The sequence below is a fragment of the Athalia rosae genome, chromosome 5 (assembly GCF_917208135.1).
Source record: "Athalia rosae chromosome 5, iyAthRosa1.1, whole genome shotgun sequence".
Lineage (NCBI taxonomy): Eukaryota > Metazoa > Arthropoda > Insecta > Hymenoptera > Athaliidae > Athalia > Athalia rosae.
In genome coordinates this window covers 2,817,050-2,840,291 of record NC_064030.1, presented here as the reverse complement: position 1 = coordinate 2,840,291, position 23,242 = coordinate 2,817,050, and the positions used below count along the sequence as shown (strand labels likewise).

The 23,242-nt window shown below is 43.5% G+C and overlaps 1 protein-coding gene across 6 annotated transcripts in view; it reads left to right on the top strand.

Annotated features, from left to right (window-relative positions):
* Positions 1-13,257: 13,257 nt before the first annotated feature.
* LOC105692917 (multidrug resistance protein homolog 49-like) overlaps positions 13,258-23,242 on the top strand; it is a 52,943-nt gene continuing 42,958 nt past the window's right edge. For 2 of the 6 annotated variants that reach the window (XM_048655666.1, XM_012412464.3), the window contains exons 1-4: positions 16,307-16,458; positions 17,921-18,028; positions 19,299-19,761; positions 20,022-20,292. The gene's annotated coding sequence lies outside the window, so the exon portion shown is untranslated. Of the gene's footprint in view, positions 13,637-15,728; positions 15,945-15,996; positions 16,207-16,306; positions 16,459-17,328; positions 17,649-17,920; positions 18,029-19,298; positions 19,762-20,021; positions 20,293-23,242 lie in introns of those variants that run through there. The other 4 variants (XM_020856342.2, XM_048655663.1, XM_012412465.2 and 1 more) reach the window with 4 other exon arrangements.

Sequence of the window (23,242 nt, the reverse complement as noted above, 5' to 3'; positions counted from 1 at the left end):
CTCTCACCGGAATCATTTCCCTCGGGTATAGTTTTGCCTGCGGCAGCGTTGAAGAATTCCAGAAAATATGACGAAACTCTGCTCACGAGACCATCGGACGTTGAGAAATTTACGAGAAGAATGATCAAGAGAGACTGGTACTCGGTCATGTGGTCCACTCGGCCCAAGGAACGTCTAAAGAGGAGTATGTACGGGTGAAGCTCGGAACGTTTTCCGCAACTATGGATGAAAAAATCTTGGAAAATAGAAAGAGGAAAATAATAATAATGATGATAATGATGAAAGGACAAAAACTAAAAAGGCAGCGCCGCTGACCCAGGTATAGAAAATTCTTCGAGGCGGCTGAATGCTGAATTTTATACGCTCCGAAAAGACCGGTACATAAAACTTTCAGAAATAAGCGGGCGCGGCCGTTTAGACGTTAAACTACGTCGTTTGCAAAGTATTTAGCTGCCCAAGTAAATTTTATTCTCTGAACAAGTTTTCTTCTCTTTTCTTTTTCAGTCACCCGAGTTAATCGCCATGCTGGTTCTAGACTATATAGAGGAATACGTGAACACTTGATACACGTGTTATGCATATTCACTCGCGAGTCGACGTTTTACGATTTGCATATAATTATCGGTGACCTCGTTTGTCCCCAAATTTGAATTCCCGCAAGTAATTCGACAACGGAATTCAGAACGGAGACGATCGTCGATAACTCTGGCATGGCAGGTGCGAGAATTTCGAAAGAAGAAAAAAAGCTAACTACTGAAATGCATTTTCCATACTCTCCTGTGTAAATTCACACTCGTATGCGTGCCGTTTGTGTACATAAGAGTCAGCGTTACACGCTGATGTCGGCGCTTTTGCAAAATGGGGGTGTTTTAGTGCATGAAAGATTAATTCGAACGCTAACCTATGCTAGCGTGCAGCGTCCAAATAGGCTAACCGCTGGTTAAAGCACTTCGAAAAAGCAAGAGGGATACGCAGAAATTAGCGAGGCTCATTAAGCTCGAGCTGCAAAGTGCAAAATGCGATTAACCGAAGTAAAAGTTGACCCGAAACTCTCGCGTGTCCTTCGCCTTGTCAACTCCGTACGACCGACCGCACCGACGGGGGTGATCAACGACCGGCGTAATTCGACCATCTAGTTGAAAACAGCTCATCTGTAACGCGAACCATCGCTGCACTCGTTTCCTTCCTCGGGATGTTTTTACAGGCTCATGTTTAATTCGGGAATTTCTAGACTATGCAAAGTTACGTCATATCGTACGGTATGACCTGTACAGAGGGAGGCTGGGAAATGCGCGATGAGGTAGAGGCGATGAAATTCGTCTCACGTTTGCGGGTAAAGTCGCTTGGGGTGCAACTTAAACGTTATCAACTAAGTTTCTCGGTTTACAACCCGACAAATTACATCCGTTTAGATTCATCCAGGTTTGTTGTATAGACGTAGGCGACTCGCAAACTCGTTCGCGGCGAGCCTTCCGCACGCACAAAATTATCTGTATCCCATCCCACCCCAACGTGAACTCAAAAATTTATCTGCGAGTAATGAATTTATAATTTCCGTACAAATGTGCGTATTCGTCCGGAAAACGAGGTTTTAACGCTCCGCGGTATTATTACGCCCATAAAAAAAGATTATTTAGAACGTCGTGAGTACCTCATTAAAAATGTAGAAGAAACGGCACTTGTTCTACGGAGTTCTAAGCTCTCCTTTGCGAGTGATATAGAGTCGATCACTAATTCATTTACAATTAACATGCGGAGCAAAATGAAAAAAATAATAAGAAGAAAAAAAACAAATAGAAATAAACGCAGCATAAATTAAACATTCTTCGTCAGTCTGAGTGAGAAAATAAATTAAACGTCTTCTGAAATGACATCGCGAATAATAACGCACCTGTATTCAAATAGACGCCCATGTACGATGTGACTGCGAGAAAATTCGGCGTTCGAGCGGACCGTTCGCCGTTCGGACGGTTGGGAAAAGAGTTTGATAAAGTATTTCTGACATTGAAAGGGTCGGGTAGTGAAAGCGGTAAGATTGAATCGCTGTAATTTCGACCAATTAAGTATGAAACGTTGCAACAGGCTTTCTGGCTTTTTCACAACGCCCGGCGCGGAGTATTCAACCTTCAGGTTTTTCGGCACCCTCTGAACCGCGCTTTCGTACCGAGAAAGGGGAATTAAGAAGTGCGAGGCAGGCAGCAGCTACTTAATATTCTCTTAACACGAATTATGGCATAACTAAGATATTATTTATTATACTTAACCGTGCCCTCGGGTTGTCATTCGTGAATTATGTATAACGAAGGATTCGGTTAATGGAAGACACCAAGTTTTACGGACTCCCTGTCCGCCGAGTAGGTACCGAAATTTTAAATACCTGCAGGAGCCTCCAACTGGGCTGTTTGATTTTTTTCTTTTTTTTTTTTTCTCTTTTCTCGTCTTTCGGTTTAACATTTATTACACCGGGCGTAACAAGCTTATATAAAACGAGCGCCCCATATAACTCGCTCTGTCCATCAAACTTTGAAAACTAATTACCCGGGAATCAATATATCTTTGATAATTAGAAAATGATTCGCGATAATCTCGTCCGTCGTCGGCTCAAAAAGTACGAAGAAAAATTTTACCATTAATTATTACTATCCCGGTTTGGTGAGAAGAACGTTTTCAAATTCTCGATGAATCACCCGAGACAAAAAGCATCTATCTCACGTGACGAAGAAAATTTTCTCGGCCGGGTAGATTATTTTAATGATTCTCTCTGGATTATTCAATCAGTCATCTTTGAATCGGGAGATCTAACGAAAGCCCTTGCGATAAAACTTACATTCGTCGCGATTGCGATTGCGGTTTGCAATCGGAAGAGAGGATTTCCTGAGGAATCGAAAGGTTTTCTTGTAGCTATCGGTACGTTATTCTATTTCAGTAAATTCTCCTACGTTTCAAACCGTTTCATCTTAGGAGATCATTGCTATTCAGACAGCGACTTGATAGCAATACGATACGCTTTTGTTTTGAATTCTAAACTTACCCCCGAAACGTCTGGTTACGAGCCTACGACCTGATTACAATTCTTGTATGTAAAATCCAGCAGCTACTTTCCATTTAAATGCAACGTTTCCACCCCGAAGTACAGTCGCGAGGCATTTATTCGTGTTGGGTGTACCGCGAAAATCGGCAAAATTATAACGTTTCTCCTTCAAAGGAATTATTCCCTTTGATCTCATCTTTTCAGCTCGATCTACGCGAGATGTGTGTGTCGTTATCATGCCTCTTCGTACATATACTCGATTCCGCACCGAGACCAGTTTCCGAAGACTTCTTATTTTTTTTTTTTTTCACGATGTTCCGAAAGTGGACGTATATACGAGGACCGTGTGTAGTACAGTTTTTTGCTTCCAAGGCTTTTAGGATGTACAAGTTTTCACACTTATTTGTACGATCCGGGCGTTAGCCTCCTGGTGTAAAGAACCAGAGACGGAAGCAGTTTGCAGAACTGACGAAGGAGGAAGCGAGGGATCTTACGCAGGATAATTACCCCCTCGGATATGGCGCCGACGTTGCAGCGTCGCCGTCGGCGTCCCAACTGTATAGGTCTGTAACTTATACTTAAGCGATATGCGTCAAGTTCGGTGCGGTGGCTGTGTATCAGGGTTGAATAGCGTTTCCGTGATTTCGCAAGAGGTCGGACTCTCAAGTACACCGAGGATATCGAAGCTCCTACGATATTATCTACTGGGTCACGATTCGCGCGGACGGTTTATGGCCTCGGAAAGAAGTCGTCGACGCCATACCCCGTACCGCAAAGTGCGAGAAACGTCTATGGAGAAACTATTTGGAATCTCTGCCAGTTAACGAATCGGACGAATGCGATTTCAGTCGTTCGCTGCGTCACGTATATTCGAAACTATTTTCGGACCTTCTGAACACGACTGGCCAATTCACTTTTTTTAATCATTGAAAACGATTTAATTCCACAAAGATTCCAAGCCCCAGTGAACCGACGGGGGAAAAGAAAAAACGACTCGACTTTTTTCCCCTCAAATTTCTCTCGTTCGTTCCCTTGATAATTTTTTCTCATTTTTCGTTAATCTCCGGTACCCATTTTAAACCAGGATCTAAAGAAGATTACGTTAATATAAATGAGAAAACGTACACAGTTTGGTGAGTCGATTATGAATTGACTCGAGCCGTACACGTTCTCTCGGTATTTTTTCCCTCGTCCCATGTAGTACGGTCAGAATTTTTTTTTTCGCAAAATCGACAAAATGCACTTTACATATAACCCTTTGCAGCATATTCACAGTAAAAGCAAACGCTGCACGGATCACTGTCGACTGACAATGTTCATCTCCACATGACCGTTTTTTTTTTTTTTTTTTCATCCCTTACGACGTCGAGAGCGGAAATCGCATTTGAAAAAAACTGTGCCGAGATAACTCGAATTACGAGAAATATATACTCATACCCATGCCTCACGTTCGCGACAAGGTCATCTAAAATTAAATCTCTATCGCTTTTATGGAGTGTATGACCTGTACCGATGTTCGTAGGCAGATTCTGGCGGCCGAAAACGTGCGTCGGCATCAAATCCTAGCTTGGAGAGTTTCTGGCAGGACAAGGGTGAATCAAGGGGTATCTCGTTTACCTCCGATTTACCCAAAACAACGAGGTGATACCGATGCAAACGTTTATAAAGTAGATCGTCATTTATAAAACCATAAAATTGATCGTCGTAGCCAAGTTCTTCGGCAGTAACGTTGGGCGCGCGTTCACGAGCGTTCCAAAATCATCCCCAAAAATAAAACTGATTGATTCAACAAAAATGTTCTACGTTCCCGAGGAAAAAAAAAAGATACAGTAGGACACCGTCAAAAGAACGATATCAGGTTCGACCATTTTTTTTAAATTTTGTACAGATCGACGAATCCGGCAAGTCAGGTATCTGTGTACACACGTAAGCTCTGGTGAAACAAGAATGGAAATGTTCCACTTATAAAAGTGAACGTGAGAGCTGTGCGATTTTTCTTGAACTTTGCGACACACGCGAAGCCATCAAACGCGGAGTCAAGAAGTATCAACGCGCGTTCCGTGATGGGGTGAATGCGAGTGTACGTCTGTATGGGTAATATTGTTTTTCGCATCTGAATCCCCGACGAGTGTCAGGGAATCCTTCTGTCCACATTCGTACGTTCACCAACATTCGCGAAGCTTTCCCCTGAGCGAAAAAAAAAACGCGGAAAAAAAAGACAACGGCGACGGCAGCAAAATAAAATGACACGAAGATAAAAGAAAAAAAAAATTGTATATAAAATAAAATAACCCCAGCCTTAACCGAAGGGTAACTCGTTTGCACAAAAACTTTTCGTTCTTTCACAGCGTTCCCGCCCTATAAAGCCGGGCTTTGGTGCGAGTAATATTACCTGTGTGTATAATAAGAATGCATAAGGGGTAGAATTTTATTCAAATATCGAACGTCAACGCGTCGGAAACGTGTACGGAAATATCCAGTGCTTAGAGGCAAGAAATAAAAAATACACGCATAAAAGGGGTGGAAAAAATACAGAAAGAAATAGCTAGACGATATGATGAAAATGAAGCGTTGCGATTCGTAATTGATAGAATCTGTGTCCAGTTTACTTGCTACCCCATAATTCACCTGTCTCGCAAAGAGCGTAGACATGCATTTATGTGAGGTCATTTGGAATCACGGTTATTTTTTAAGGAAGATACTTTTTTTCTTTTAACTCGATCAATCTCATGGATGGACCAATATGACTTTCAGATTTGGATTCCTGAGCTGATTATACGTGAGATTACTCTTGAAGAACCAAAAAAAAATTCGATTTTTGAGCGGAAAATAAATCATCGTTTTAATTGGGTAAAATATGCTTTTCTTACGTATTTTGATCTCAGGAAACCGAATCTGGAAGAAAAAATGATCTATCTCTCAAATTGACCGAGTTATCGCCAATTTTCAGCTTTTTGGGGTCAAAAATAAAAAATTCATTTTTCAGTCTATTCCAATGCAGTTTGAGCTCAGGAATCCGAATCCGAAAGAAAAATTGATCTATCTTCAAAAATGACCGAGTTATTCTCATTTTTTCGCGATTTTTGGCATAAATTTGATGATATCTCGAAGGGAAAAAATCGTAGCTCAATTTTCTCAACGGATTCGTGTTCCTGAGGTCAAAATACATAAGAAAAGTGCCATACGATCAATTTTAAAAAATAAAAATTTTCGGCCAAAATTTGAGATTTTTCCAAGGGGTACCCCTTACGATTTTTTCAAATTTTGACCAAAAATTTTTATTTTTTAAAATTGATCGTATGGCACTTTTCTTATGTATTTTGGCCTCAGGAACACGAATCCGTTGAGAAAATTGAGCTACGATTTTTTCCCTTCGAGATATCTCCATTTTTATGCCAAAAAATGCGAAAAAATGAGGATAACTCGGTCATTTTTGCAGATAGATCAATTTTTCTTTCAGATTCGGATTCCTGAGCTCAAATTACATTAATATAGACTAAAATATCAATTTTTTATTTTTGACCCCAAAAAGCTGAAAATAGGCGATAACTCGGTCAATTTTGAACATAGGTCAATTTTTCTTTGAGATTCGGATTCCTGAGGTCAAAATACGTCAGAAAAGCATATTAAACCCAATTGAAAACATGATTTATTTTTTGCTAAAAAATCGAATTTTTTTTTTGATTCTCCAAGAGTAATCTCACATACAATCAACTCAGAATCCAAATCTGAAAGCCAAAATCATCTACTCATACAATCGATCGAGTAATCATCAATTATTCGCTGTTGGGAGCAGAAAAATTATAGGACATATCGATTGGTTTTAGTCGTAGACCCACTTTGATTCGTCGCACTCCATGCATGGGTCGAAATATTTGAATTTCTTAATTTACCAGCAAGCCCGAGCTTTGCTGGAGTCAGGTAGCCGGCAGCGTAGCGCTTTGTTGTGAGACGTCACCTTCAGGGCTGAGCAGAGGTGACGCCCAACAACAAACTGTGCGCCCGTGGCTACCTGACTCCAGCAAAGCTCGGGCCCCTCGTAGACCGAGAAATTCGAATACTACGACCCATGTATGGATTGCGACGAATCAAAGTGGGCCTACGACTGCAACCAATCGAGATATCTTCATTTTTCTGCTACAAAAAGAGAAAATTCGGCAATAACTCAATCAATTTTGCAGACAGATTAATTCAACTTTCAGATTCGGATACCTCGGATCAAAATTTTCAAGTATATCATAGCAAAATCGATGAAGAAAATTGCCAATCAGCAAACGAACAAAATATCATCATCGTTCGGCGGCACAACTTTCCAGAATAGAACCATTGTCATCAGTTCAGCAAATAATTTCAATCTAATAAATCGTTGATTCGTTCAACTTTTACTTGTTAATCTCAGATACGTACGCAGTCGTCGTTTAATTTTCACAAGCAGTGACCCAGTTTCCGGTTCGTATATCACATTCGACACGATGTGCATCGGTGTATAATTTAATTGGCCATATTGTATGGCAAGGCCATAATGTGGCCATTGTAAACTTCTTTATTTTGCGGTTAAAGCAGGGTCCTTACTCGTCGGGGTCGTAATTAGTCAACCGAAAATTGGCTCCTTTTCAAAATTTTCGCAACTATACCAAACAATATCTCGTAGGGTACTCGAAAATAATTTGGTTCGGTGATTACCGGAAAACGAAGTCGAAAAAGGCCGGAAAATCGGGCAAAGAAACTGAAAAAAAAAGATAATCAGAAACCAACAAACAAAATTCTGTTCTCCTCAAACTGCAACCTGGTGTACGCGAAAGAATTTTACACTCAAGATGAAATTTCGAAAACTAGTCACCCGATTTCGCGACACATTTTTCTACTTTCCTCCAGCCGAGAGGAAAGTTCTCCGCTAAAAAGGAGCCTGCAGCAGCCGGAGGCCCGTCACGTACAGATGTGCATCCGAATTCTCCTCGGAGTTTCAAAATATTATATATACCTCGCACAAGCCTACGGGATACACAGACGTGCATTCGTGCTATGTACATTCCGAAGTAGCATCCTGCGTCACATGTGATATCTTATACCATCCATGCCTATATCATCGTCGTATACGTACGTGCATTCCAGGCTTGGTTCTTGGCGTTAACTCAGACGTCGCGTATAATTCCCCCTCGTCTTCCGTTTATCTATTGTGTTGAGTTTATGCCATGTACTTTAGGAAAAAAAAAAAACAACGAGTTCCTTTTCAACGCGGGTATTATGCATATTATATGTGTATAGGAATTTTTATGATGAAGTAGGTATATACGTACAAACGTACCACATGTACTACCTACGTACGTCGCGGGTTATTTTCCTCCGGAAAAACTTTTCTCCCAGCACATCGTGTATGTATATATCGCCTATCTTTCCTTCCACGCAGTTGACCACCAGGATCGAGAGAAAAGCGCCGGTAATACTTCGCCGCAGGATATGGCGGTAGATGGAGGCTGAAATTTCTTTCTGCTCTTCTCTGTTTTTTTTTTTTCTTTGGGGGAGGATATCCTTCAGAAAACTATGAACACATCGTCAGGAATCGTCACTCGATTAGAAGAACCGAATTATTTTTTTTTACGAGAACTTTTGGATAATTGAAAACAACCCCCATCCCCCCCGCTGCGGTAAAAAGTTCGAGAGCTTCTTTTCGGGCTCGTGATTTTTAAACGTGTACAAAAATCTTCCTCATACTGTACGGACGGTCCGAAGCTGAAAACAAGGTATGAACATCCTACATGTACGTACATCGATTGGTCGTTAGTCTAGACGGAAAAATAACGTAGGTAAGAATAGCGCGTTGCTAAGCGCTTGTAATCGATACTCTTGCAAGTCTGATGTTAACCGTTTTGGTATCCTTTAGATAAAAGTAATACAGGTGTGAGTCACACCTTGTTACTCGATCGATCTTCACTGAGCGTATACAGTTTTATTCATGTGCAAATTACCAGGCAAATTACATAGGATGAAACTAGAGGTATGGAAAAAAATTCAACAGCCGTTCGGTTTCCACACTAAACTTAGAAGGCCCCAATGGATCGATCGTATCGGGGCGAAATCTGAACGGTTTTGCCGTTATTTTTCTGTAAAATTATTTCCTAAAAATGACGAGGAAAGACACGGGACGCAGGTGTAGGACAATTAGAACGCGGATAGCGAAATTGTCACGAGGAGTCGACGTGTGTAGTCGGAGTCGTAAACTACCCTGCGGATGGGTTGAATTCGTTCGGGGTTAGTTCCGACGCGTATCCGCCGGGTAACGTGAAAGTTCGCGATATGGAAAATTGAACAAACTTAATATCAACATGAGGGAGCTATTCAGAAAATTGATATGAGAATAGAGGCGACACTTCCGAACGGGAAATTACGCGCCGTATTGTGCGCTCTCATCCACGGACGTTTACGCGGTAATATAATTCAGGGTCACGATTCTTTTTGCTCATTTTCCTCCTCGGTATCCAGCGTGCACCAGTTTCGTCTTCGACCGTTCGATCTGCTTTTGACGTACGACACGTCGAACGACGTATTCGGTACCGAATCTTGGAACAATCGGGGGCAGCGTGGATGCGAAGAAAAATAAATGGAAGGTCGTTGTCTAGACCGTACTACGGAGGGAAGGAGCCCCTGCCAAGACCGAGAAGGTAGCGAGGGGGTCGCGTGTTGTACCGCAGGAAAATCAGAATTAACGTTACCTCGAACGTATCGCAGACAGCATTGAGGCATCTTCACAATAGACCCCACAAAGCGTTCGCTACCAAAAGCGCACACGCAGCCGCCGCCGGTCCATAGAATCGCCGCGGTGAAATTGTGCTCACAAATACTTCGTCGATCGCGCATAAGCATCTTAACGCTAATTGGACCTATAAGTTGTAAATTAATTCACGAGCTCCTACGCGGTCTTCGCCAAAGTTCTGATATTTTCTCGCAACGGGTTTCGCTAGTTGTTTAGAATTAATTAAATTCAATCCTGATTCATGTGTAGTTTAAGGATTCGCGCGAACGCACATGCCGTCGGTTAAATTACACGGGCACACACGTCCTCGCACAAACAAGTTGAATAGATCTTGGAAATAAATCAACCGAAATTAGGGAACTGCGGAAGCATATTCTGTTTGAAGAATCGAAAGGGATTTTTCAATTTAGCTTACCTCCGGGTATAATGGCTTTCGGAAAGGGTTGCTCTCCGTTTTGCCTCCAAGTTCTCCCGTTTGACGTCTCGCTGCCGTGTTGCGCGAAATTCTCAACTCAGCCCACAAATAATGATGAAGATATCGCACGAGGCCGGGTACTCGGTACAGTCGACTGCCCGGATGACAAGGCTTCGTAAATTGAATTGTTTGGTTCTCGAGCTTTGGCGTTACACGTGGTACACACGTACCCACCCTCGATGTTATAGATGTGCCTCGAGTCTATGCAACGCGTGTATGTAGTCGTAGACACACACACACACACAGTCAACGATTCGACAGTTTTCTGCTGCAGTTTACAAAAAGCGTCGAGGGTATCCGGCCGTAGAATCGATCAGCTTCATTAGGACAGCGCATGCGAGTAGAATGTTATTCTTTCGCTTTTTCACGAACGCACGGCCGACGGAATTCCGGGCAATTAATTCCTGTTGCTTTGTATCAAAAACGTAGGTTGAACATTTTTTTTTAATTACCTTCATCCTTCTGAGCGTATCGCCGCACACACGCGGCACTTTTGCAGACGTCGCGTAATCACGTAGACGCAGCGGGAGTCAGCGTTTGAAGATAGCTGATCGCGAGAATGAAAGAGAAAGAAAAAAAAAAAAAAATACATATTCCCCGCACCGCCGCGGCGGTGTGCGGGCGGGGCGGGTGTGGGAAATGTACGCAGCGCTCATTCGACAAAATGAATAAAAATAATTAAGTTGTAAGCAGTATAATTTTATGGGCGGTGAAATAACGGCGAATGCTGGAGATACTCGTGCATCCTAGATTGTTATATATATTCACATTGTTTTATTTCATATCCATCTCGTCAGACCTTCCAGATGCCCATTAAAATTCCTAGCCCTCCGGCAACCGTAATACCTACCTTTTGTCTCGCGCCGGCACGCTGCTGTAAATTGCAGAATATCGCTAAAGCTTTCACATAAATATATGCACTGCACCCTGCGCGCAGCTTAATACGAAAATCTATACGTATATACGTGCGTGGGATTACAGTTTCTGAATAACCATAGAGCCGCGTAGAAAGTCGAATTTTGCTTTTCAAATTAACGGAATATTTGTCACACAAAAGTCGACTTACATCTTTCGAGGATTTTTCGACACCCTCTCCGTATACTTTACCGGTACATCTTTCGTCTTTTGCTCGTCTGCTGTACTCGCTGCTTTACCTCCAAGGATGCCACTCTTCTACCCAATAACTTGCATCTTCGCGCGCATACGTTTGTCATCTCAGAAGCTCACTTACTTTTTTCCCTCATACCTCACCTACTCGTAACCCAGAGTCGTTTCCACGTCGACCAGACTCCTTCCCGAAGATCCATTTATTTTCTGCAGTCTTCGCACGCCGTCTTTGGGGTCCAGCCATCTTGGGGGTGACCCTGTAACGTTTATTAAAAGTTCACGGATGCCGACCCCGTCGAATCACTCTCCGTTACGTAAAGAGAAAAAAAGGAACGAGCACCATCGCGAGCTTCTCGATGTCGAGGAAGTTATACGCAGTTACAGTTAGTAAATTACGCGAATCTTTTTCACCGGAATTGTCCACCCTACACCGTGGCGGAGTCCGTGCATTACTTTTATCTGCACGGTTGCCTTGCAACGTACACAGATTGCGTTCCTCCGGTATATTAATTACGTCACCGTACGATAAGACAACCTTGCGCAGTTGCAATTACACCTATATATCCTGACGATGTTCCATCGTATGTGTACACATCGTATATATCTTACAAAACACATGTACGAGTAGATGTATGTATATATGTGAATAACACGTTTGAACTTTAGCTTTTCGCTGCGAAAAACTACCCCGATTTTTGATGACGCTCGTTGCGTGCACATACGGCACTAACGTTTCGCAATATTCTGTAACATGATTCAGATTATTCAGCCCTACGTATATAAATACAGCGTCGCTCGTGACGCAAGCGAACTTATATTATTCGTTCTATTATCGTAACGATCTTATTCAAGTTCATCATTGCGCTTCTCGGTCTCCGATTTGCATAATACCCGTACGCGCAACGGGAATAAATAATAACGCGTAACGTTCGAGTGCAAAAATTTATCGTCGATGCACGGGTACGAATGAAGTTCAATCAATGAGGTCACTCGAGCACGTGCTCGAGTGGGGTATCGTTTCCCGGTGGTCTCGCAATCGGACTCGATTTTATCCCCTTTTCCAATCAAGGGAAAATCTCTCGGTATCGATTCGATCGCCATGCAAAACTGCACAACGGATACGAAGGAAATCGAAACGGTCCGATATTTATTTTGCCGGCGCAGTCAACCGGTGTTCAAGGTAGCGGGGACTCGATGACGATGATACGGAACGTGCGATACAGACGCGTTGTAATCGGAAGAGTAAATATTTTCTTCTCGTTCATTCATCAATGGTACGAAGCGAGTACGACCGACGACTGAATATCGTACACGTAACTGTAATCAAAGATCAGATGTGTGGGAAATCAATGACGTTCTCATACACTCGTTCGATTTCTCAGGATTCGACTGTTCCCGGAGACATGATCCGTGAGAACAATGGATATCCGTACGTGATCGGAAGACCTACGATAATTGCGTAATTTTCCACTCCGATAAAACGAAGGTACGCACGAAGTTAGCCGTACCGAATAAACAACAGTTCACCGAAGGTTCCAGTGTCAAGGTGAACCTTCGAGCCGAATGTATGCATTTCGTTAAGATACGAGGTTTTCGACGAGAATAAGAAACGGTGAGACGGGAAAGAAAAAAAGGAAAATTGAAAAGTAATCAAGTTCTTGGTCAAGGCTCGCGACTCACCCAATTCGTACGCCTCGAGGAGCGACGTTCTTCAGGCGCGGTTCAAGCGAGGATTGGAGCTTATCAGTGTAAAACGGCCCTCTCTCCCACCACGTGAACCGACACATCGTACTTTCGTACGTAAACGTCGTCACACCGACACACGAACACGTCCTTACGACAGTCCGGTATACATAGCGGCTCCGATGGCGTGCAGGGTCAGTGTAAAATGGCCTTCTGGCTGCACGGTGTCCAGCGATTATTTTTCATATTCCCATAGCCGATAGCTAACGGAGAACGGCGAACGCGGCTATAATTGCGAGTGCAGCGGAAAAACCGATAGTCATCGTCGTCGTATGTCGCGTTTGCGTAGCGATCGCTGGATCGAATGTACGCGGAAAACCTGGTAGCGAAGAATTTTCGAAATCAAGCGCAGAGGGAAAGTGAAAAGAGCCCGAGAGAGGCCGATGTTCGAACATCGCTTGAACATCGTTTGTCTCAACTTCGACGCACGTCTGCGGTGCAGCGGTGAAGGAGGTCTGCTCGCATCGATCTCCACCCCCCCCCCACGAATCGGGGGCTCTGAGAACGAAGGCTAATTTTTAAAGAAGAGGTAAAAATTTTTTCAATTCTCCCGGAGAAACGTTTTCGTGGAAAAAAAAAAGCCAAGGCGATGTATTCAGGGCTTATATAATGTGCGAACGGTTGCAGTTTCTCAAGTTTCGTCTGCCAACTCGTTATACGCTGCTGCGGTGCACATGCATCAGCTGCGCCGGCACGTATAGGTATACATATAGGCCGGTCGTGTGCGGCAGCAGTTTTATTTATGGAACGTTCTGGAACCTTTTCACATGTATACGTATTATATATACATCCGCGTGAAAATTTTATACATATATTCCCGGAATCTACATGCGCTCGATTTCGGGTATAACGTCATTTCGCGAATTCGCGAGCACGACGTTCAGCCAGTTTTCATTTCGTACTTCGCCTATTTGACGATAGCTCTGTTCCACGTTGTCTACGCTATGCGATGTGTACGTGTGTACGTACATTTATCGTATAAACTATGCACGGTGTAAAAGGCGCGATTCCGGATGTCTCTTTTCGCGCTTTCAACACCGAGCTTTTGTCTAACCATACCGATTGTGAATGTACGTTGCGTACGCCCGTACCGTCTCTGCAACGCGGCATCATCAGAATTCGAAGGACTCATATTCACGTTGTGCATTTTGTTTTTCTCACCGTCTGCTTCTTCAGCTGCAATATTCTATTATACGAAACGCTATCTCGTGCACTTCCAGTTAGTCTGGGCTTAATAACCTTCAAGAATTTACGCTACGTAACACGCATGTGTGTGGTTTGTTGGTGGTGACGAAAAAAAATTAATAAAATAAAATAAAAATCGAATGATATGAAAAAAAAAATTATAACAAAAATTTTCCGGCTCGTTACAACGTTTTCGTACTCGACCCTACGCTGCGCTCTGTTTCGTTGTTCATGCAACGGAAAATCGAAGAATACTTTTTCATGGAAAGCTCGCTAGACAAATTTCCATACGATTGTCAAATTCGTTATCCGCTATTTCCACGCGTTATTTCCATTCCTTTTTATTTTATCAATCCTCAGTCGACTCGAAAGTTTGTTTGATCCGGGATGTAATCGTCGCGCGTCGGACGCGGTTTCGCCGCGCGATTAGGCGGAGTGCAAAGTTGTGCCGGATAGTCCGAAACTTTGGAGTGGTTAACCCAGAATAGATGATTCTCGGTAGCGTAAACTGTCTTCAAGTTTGTGCATCGAGGTTGAAAATACCGAAGGTATAACGTGAGGAGGAGGCCTCGAGACATCCGCGAGCTTTTGATCCCCGTAGCGGTATGACGAGAATATAATCGTCGCCGTTAAATCGCCGTCCACCTCGTTCCGTTCTCGTCGCGTACGGGTAGCTACGTAAAAATCGTCACATCGGGACGTCCAGTTAGCGATTGCGAAACGCGCCGGAAGACGCCGGAAGACCGAAGATAGCTCGCTGGTGCATCGATCACACGCTGCACTCATTACGCGAGATCGTACTCGGTATTTAATAATCCGACGAAGACCGCGGTGCACCGGTGATAAATTACGCGAACACGCGTCGAACCGTGACCCAGCTAATGGACAACAAAAGGATTACGACACCCTCGTATATAAATAACAGTTACACACGGACAATAATTTATAGCGAAAGTTTTCAACCGAGATTATAAGCGTACGTGGAGGAAGTCTTTCGCCAGATTGTCCAGGTGGCTTTCTCCTTGTAACAAGATTAAAAATAAGCTCGCAATTATTGCGCCCATTATCACGATCCCAAGTAATAACGGGACGCGAAAATAATAAATTTATCGCTTAAGCGCAACGGAAGATGATTTTCCGCTGATGAAAAATCCCAACATTTACGTACCTCGGCAAAGAAGGAGGAAGAAGGCGCGAGAAAAGCTCCGGCTTCTCACGGACGGGGCAATTTCCCGGGTCACGACCTCACGCACTGCGCCCGACGGCGCATCGGCGGCCCAACTAGAGCATCCAAGGTCAGGGGTGTCGATCGATTCCACGCGGGGGTAAAAATTGCCGTTTATCATCGCTATCCATCTGAGAAGTTACGCCGTCAAATCGGGACGGGGATGTCTGGCTGTGAGTAAAACACGCGAGACGGCTCCCGGTCAGGGCAGTCACGCTACCGAATCCGAGCAATTCGGATCTAGTTGTTTGAAATACTGCGCTACAACTACTGCCAACCGTTCGCTACGATTAATTTTATTGCGCTAGAGTATTTGCGAAATTCGCTAAAATCGACGATCGATTGGATATCGCCGCACTCCGGCAGCGTCGCGCGTTTCGAAATCGTGTATATAATACAGAGTGAAAACGTATGATTCCGAGTCAAGGTAACGATAATCCTCGTATGGCTACTACGATTTGTGTCAATAGAGATAAGATTCTCAACGGATGACCTCCGCGCATACCTGCAGATGCAACAGTATCGCCGATTTTTTTCTTCAACTTCGCTCGCAGCTTTTTTTGGACTATGATCGGTTCTGTCGTCGTCGAAAATATAACTCACGTTCGACGCGTGTGCGCGATAAAGTATGAGAAAAATTCGAATCACATTTCGCGATAACACAGCAGTGCAGCTGCGTGCGTAAAAAGGTATGCGAATCGTCTACGTATACGGTGAGAAACATGTATACGCTTCGGTATTGGTAATAGTTGTGTAATTTCACGTGGTACGAAGTATTCGAGCGTGAAAATGTCAGCGGGCACCCGCGCCGTTACACGTACGCCGTATAACGTCAGTACCACGGGGTCGCTCGGTCGGAGAACCGCAGAGACACAGAAAGTAATTCGCGAAGATTCCTCAGCGAGAGAAAGTCAACGGTGATATCGATATATTCGACGCAGGTGAACCGAACGCTGATAATTTTCCTCCGTTTTAGCAACGATCCTCCAAATTTCGCGAATCTTTCGTCGTCGATCTTAATTCCCCCCCATCGCTTCGTGGCGCGACCGGGCAAATGTTCGCTCGTGTAGTCCGTAATCGGGTATCACGTGCGACTCATCTTTGCTAGTTATTAAAAACTGTGCAAACAGTAATTTCTGGCTAGTATCGATCGGGACCACCCGCGGTAACGCTTTCGTCAGTCTTTGGAATAGCGTCGACGACGTCGGCGAACAGGTTCGCCGAAGATTCACCGGTGCCCCCGTAACCGGCGGGTCGTGTAACGCGAGCGAACGTAGAGGAAGACGACGAACGGGGTGGACGGCGGTCGATCAACAAGTTGATTCAATTAATACTAATTCGCCGGAGTCGATTCATTCATTATTTGCGGTCGTAATCATCGCGGGAAATTGGGTCACGGGATTTGTACGCGCCTTTTAGCTTGCTCTGTTCCGCGGTATCGGTACGCCGCCTATATATGTACATTCGCGCGAACGTCGAGCGTACGGTCGTGTAATTGTAATCGATCCGGTAAACGTGATGTATAGGTACGAAGATTTGCGGGCGGAGGGGAACCGGACGGGGAAAATCATGATGATTGATGGCGCGCTGCATATACCGCGTTTTACTATAATAGAACCGCATCCGAATAAAATTCATTGCTCCTGCCAAAGAGCATGTCCGTTCGAATTGAGATGCAAATATCACGGTGTTGTAAAGAAAAGCGAGGAAACGGGAACGGGGAAGATTCGTCGCTGACAATGAGACGCGGGTCACGTCCACACCGAATCTTGAAAAAGTACGGATACCTCTATATATCCGCACCACCGTCGCTCCCCGAAAGCTCCGCATTTCTAAAAACACGCCAAAGAAAGCATCGATATTTTTACCGCGAGGTTCTCCACGCTGAAACCCACGGACCACCAGTCACCGGCAAGCACTTTTAATCAATCAGAAAACAATGCCATCTTCGGTGTGGACGTTGCTTTGACCAAAAACTCTGAAAGCTCGCTCCGCTCATTTCCTCCTGGTTTTCTGACGAACCGCCGGGCGCTAAGAGATTTCTTCTCGGCCCTCGTAAAACCTGCAGATCCCCAACGGCAACGACTCCGCTGAACTTACACGCATGAAATACGGCGGAACTATTCATAGCGTAAATTGTTTTGAAACTTGTTTACCGCTTCGGAAAATCTATACCGCACGTGTATTTCCGTTGCTATACGGAAAAAAAAAAAAATCGTTCCAATGAGACGGAGTGGAATTCGTTCATTTTATTTTTCATTTTTTTTGGTTACTTGTCTTTCGTTATTTTCACGTGCCTAATATTGAATTAATTTGTTCTTTGTTTGATTAACTGTGAGGTGAAGCCCAGTTGAAATTTGTCAATAAGACCGCATGTAACGCAGGCCACATTTTTTGTTTCAGGTTGTGCTTTGAGCTTGTGAATGGCTTGTGCAGTTGCCGGCTAAGACGCCGTTGGCAGATCTGTTATTGCCGCAGGGAGGACTAAAAAACAGCCCGTACCCGATGTGTGTTAGTACAGACATTTTGTTCACCTAATTACGTGCAGTTGCGAAAATCGAATCGGCCCAACTTCGAATCGATCGAATAAAACTGCACGCAAGTCAGGGACAAATCGTCCTCTCGTTTTTTTTTTTTTTTTTTGCTTTCATCCATTTTACTCGTCGTGCGTTTTTTGAGGAAATTAAGTCGAGTTGTATCGTCGCTCAGCCTACGCAGATTTAAGGGAGTTACCGAGATATGCGGTTACATAATTATTGTTATACTTGGATAAAGTAATACATAAGGCGTGTATATATATATATATATATACCCGGTATACGTATAGCGCGTATTGTACGACACGTAATAGGCTTACGTAGAGATAAACTCCCGCGATGATGAAAGTGCGCAACTCGGAGATGATCGCCTCATAGCCGCTCGAGTGCAGCTGAGCGAATTGTCCGCGTTAAGCAAATTAAAAGTAATAAATCGTGAATTACACGTTCAAGAATACCGTCGTAAAATGTAACCGAGCTCAGGGATGACGCTGTACGATTGGAAGCGCACGTTCCACGAGTAAAGTTTAATGAAATGTGGTCTACATACAATACGAGAGAACGATGAAAAAAAAAAAAACAGAAAATAAATGTAAAATCACTTCGCTACGTCACGGACGATTGGTGTAATTTTTGTTCCCGTGCGGAAAAGGGGGATGAAAAAAATTTCAGACTCCGAATCATTCGACTGCAGGATGCGATATAGGATTTTATTAGCGAATAATGACGTAGAACGATAAGATTGATTCTCGGTATTGTAAACGGACGACCGCCGTATCGCGGTTGTTGAAGGTAGATTTAGACGGGAATGGAAACCGATGATCGAATCGTAGTTCGCCCGACGAATTGGAATATACATCTAACTAAAGCTTAACCGTATAATCATCTGTTACCCTGTGTATACATTTACGCAACGATTAAACCCGAAGCGTCTCACAAACAGATTGCGTTCCGAAATGCATGTACGCAGATTCTACGTAGTGTGGAACGTATCGATCTCGGATACATACACGTAGTTCAACTCCACAGACAGACCTAGTCACGTCCCGTTACAGAATAACAAATCAACGGGAGCGTACGCTGAAAATTACCCTAGACATTTGTCGAAAATTCGACGGTCGAATCGCGGCGAGGAAAATGTGTGGAATTATTACCTGCTCGTAGCGACTGGATAACTCGTAGATTCGTCGATCGCGTCGCAGGATCACTCGATAATTTATTCCCATTTTCTTTCTGTTGCGCAGATTAGATCGACAGGTGGTCACATGGTGAAGCAGAGGAGGTTCATAGGGAATACCAACAACAAAATGATTAATATACGGGAACATTTATAGACGAGTCGAGCCGTATACAAGGGATCTTGAATACTGGAAATATTCTTGGTGTGCGCGCACCCGAAAGAAAGTTGTGATTATAATCCTTCGGATCGCACACCGCGCGATACCTTCGCAAACACTGTGAGTGAGTGACAAATTTCTCGCTTCACCCCGCAACGTCGGGTGATCTTCGGTGAACAGAGACGATCGATTTGGATCAACGGTAAACTCCGGAACTTGAAAATCGAAGAATACCGGCGCCCAACGGTCTGACCGAAGCGAAACGATACTTTTCGAGTGTCCGCAGTGGCAGGAGATCGTCGTTATCGCCACGATGATACCTGCGATTTGATTTTAATGGGGAAATTGTTTCACGTTTTATTCAAATAAGGTGAGTTTCGATCAACTTTTCACACCGACAATCTACCGCATGGACGCCCAGCGCTGAGCTTTTTTCGTCGTCCGTACCGTTCGCAATTCCCTACCGCAATTATCGGTCTTTCTCACCCTTCCTCGCTACAGTTTCACCAAATTCAGGTATTCCGACAGTCGCGAAATGCCTCATCCGAGTACGTTGTCATTATTTTGTTCTAATTGCCAAATTATTTTTCACTCCAAGTCATTCGAGTTAATTCTTTTTTTTTTCTATAGTTTTAGGTACCCGAATACCGATTCCAAAAGTTCGTGGGACCGTTGAAGGTTCATTACAGCGAGGAAAATAATCCAAAGGAAGACACGGTGATATTTTAACTATTTTTTTAATCAGTGAAAGAGGAATAAGGAGTAGAGTTCCTCCCCACCTTATAACGCGTACGGTGATTGCCCGGCAAAAAAGTGGATGGTAGTTTTTCTACCTTGGGAACTATTTTGCAACAATTTTTCAAACTTCTGCGTGCCGTCTTGGCAGTGTTTCTCCACTATGGTAAGTACTCTCGGTTTATTTACTCCCGTCTCTCTTTCTTTCTTTTTCTCTCTCTCTCTCTCTCTCTCTGTCACACACACTTTTTGCACACGTGAATTCCACCTACTACGAATATTGCGAATTACGTATATTCTTAGTCTGAAAATTCCAACGGCGAGTCAACGACCTAGCGACGAGCCTCGTGGTCACCCAATGAAAACCGATTCACTTTTCTTTTTTTTTTTTTTTTCTTTTCTTTTGAACATTCGATCTCTTATTTTCAGACGATGTTCGCACGACGACTTGTCCTAGGCCATCGTCAATCAAGGTCGATCGCGTCGATCCTCATTGGGTGATCAATTCTTCTTCCAGAAAAAAAAAAAGACCTTTTTTAACCAGCTGCGAGAACTCGCGATTGGTTTCATTTCCACCGCGCGTATACGTGACACCGCGGTGTTACGGCGATCTACCGATCCACGTGACAATGGAAATTAGCGAGGATGCAGCTCTTGCAATTGCACAATCGATAGCCTTGACGCTATGAAAATGAAAGACTGTTCGCGCGAGTCGAATGCTCGGTAAATTCTCCTCTAATCATCGTCGCCTGTCACGATTAGACAGTCCGACCGCAATTTCCAGCATCCGTAACTCGGATCGTTTCTCTCGAATCTCGCGAAGACTTTCTCCGTACGATTACTGAAAGGAATACAAAATAAATCCATCATCTCGCGACAAATCGTTTGTACGTTTTCCCAAAGTCACGGGAGAACGTGGAAAGTAGAAAATTACCATCTCAGAGGCAGCGAGGAGACTGAATTAACGATAGAGGCGACAATGAGAGTGGAATAGAAAAAGAGACGAAGATCATCCGCTGAATGAAATAAAACTGCATAGGACGGTACGGTCCACGTCCGTTTTGTTTTATCTAGGCGTATCGCGAATGGAAATTTCCATCGTCGACGATTGCAGGGCGTCGCGTCCGCGTCGCCGTCGCGTCGGGCGTCAGGCATCGGGGCTCGTATCCGACGTACTTACTTACGTAAGTATAACCGTACGCGGGAGTTCTGGATGGGTATTTAGGAATCATATGGGTACGCTATACAGAGGGAGAGAGCTTGACTCATTGGTTAATTTTAGTGCGATAGATGTCGAGATATTACGAGCACCTTGCCTCGTTATATTTTAATGACGTCAGGTTGCCCGATCCCCGTGTAAATGGTGCGAATCCGAATTAAAATTAACCGTCTGTTTTTTTCCCCCTGTTCATTCCATTATCCGTTAGTTTATCGAATCGCAATCTTACTCTCGTTTCATTCACACCGTCGAATAAATTCAACTTTCTCCCTGCGGAGAGAATAAATTAGTTTTTTTTTTTTCAAACAACAATGCTACCTACGTGCAGGTCTCGCGATGTGACTACATTAGATTCGAATACATATATCTTTCGATTCACAGTCGGAGAAAAATTATTCAAACGGATCTGACACATGATATGGTTAATTTCAGAGGTAGCTCGACGACCGCCTCGAGGCGATTTTGTTTTTCAACCACCGGACGAAAATTTCAACGGAAAATAAATTTCAAACTCGAGACGTACCTATCAGTTCAGGAATTTTCTGATGCCGCACATTCAAAGGTGGTACCAAACGTGAACCGCAACTATGCGCTGCACGGGGTGATCATCGATCGTCATTCCGTGCAGCTACATGTTTTTTTTTTAATTTTATTCGCGTCTATTTTTTATCCCTACAAAATCAGCTTCTTTGCATAAGAGTGAGGTGAAAAAAGCTCATTAAAAAAAAAAACGGAAATTCGGTACACAGTTATTTAATTGCGGGATGCGAAACGTTTTCACAAATGTACGTGCCGATTACGTATTCAGTGTAAATTGTACGTACATCTGTGTAATTTTTCGAATTTTATCGTTGTAAAATAAAGTCGTCATTTGGGGAGTGTGCATAATTTCTTCATCATTGGTACGATACACACACCTATCACAACGCGCGTTGTACGGTGCACCGCACACATGGCGATTATCGCATCAGTTGTAACGTCGTACGTTAGAATTACGATAGAATTTATTTGCTGGAATATGAACACTGCGGTTATATACATTTACACGTATCAACCTACCGCGGTTAATCGCATGACAAGAAATGCGTCAGCGAACGTATATTTCTACTCCACGGTACGCGCGGGGCATAAAACAAATAAATAAAAACACGGAATAATTAAATTTGTCGCATCTGTTGCACCGGCGCGGCCGTTTGGCCGCTGGTCTCTGACCTCGTACCGTGGTCGAGATTCATTATCAGCCGGATTACCATCGTCATTGTTCATGCAGGATCATATGTACAATTTACGTGCGCGTACAGTTTTATTTGATTTTTTTTCCCCATTTATTTTTTCAATTAATTTTTGTTCATTCGTTCGGCTGCGCCACAAATTGACCTAAAAATCAATTCCAACTTAATCCTCTTCAGCTGCGTACGAAAAAAAAAAAAAAAAACCGACTCGAAAAAACAAAAATAATTAATTAAAATATCGCCATTTATCGAATACGCGTACGCGATCGCACGTGTGTCCGTTGGTAATATTAACGAGGGATGATTCACGTACGGGGGGGGGGGGGGGTGGTATCTCGTTCCCTGAAAATTAATATGAAATGGCAAACTAATTCCCGCCAACGAGAGACAATATAAATTTTTAGACGCGTTAAATTACACGTTCAAGAACATTCCTGGGCGAGAGAAATTGTCTAAATATCGTATGGCGATTAATAAACGAGTGCAGGGCTGTTGGGTGTTTCAGTTCGTTAGTCACTTTCAATTTAATTCACGTGTACACGTACACCCTCCTCCACTTTGTCAAGTTTACTCGATAATTTTCAGCCACGTGTGATGCTAATTCAACGTTATTAACAACGATAAAGATTTTCGTTCGTTATAAAGTACACGTATGTACGTACACA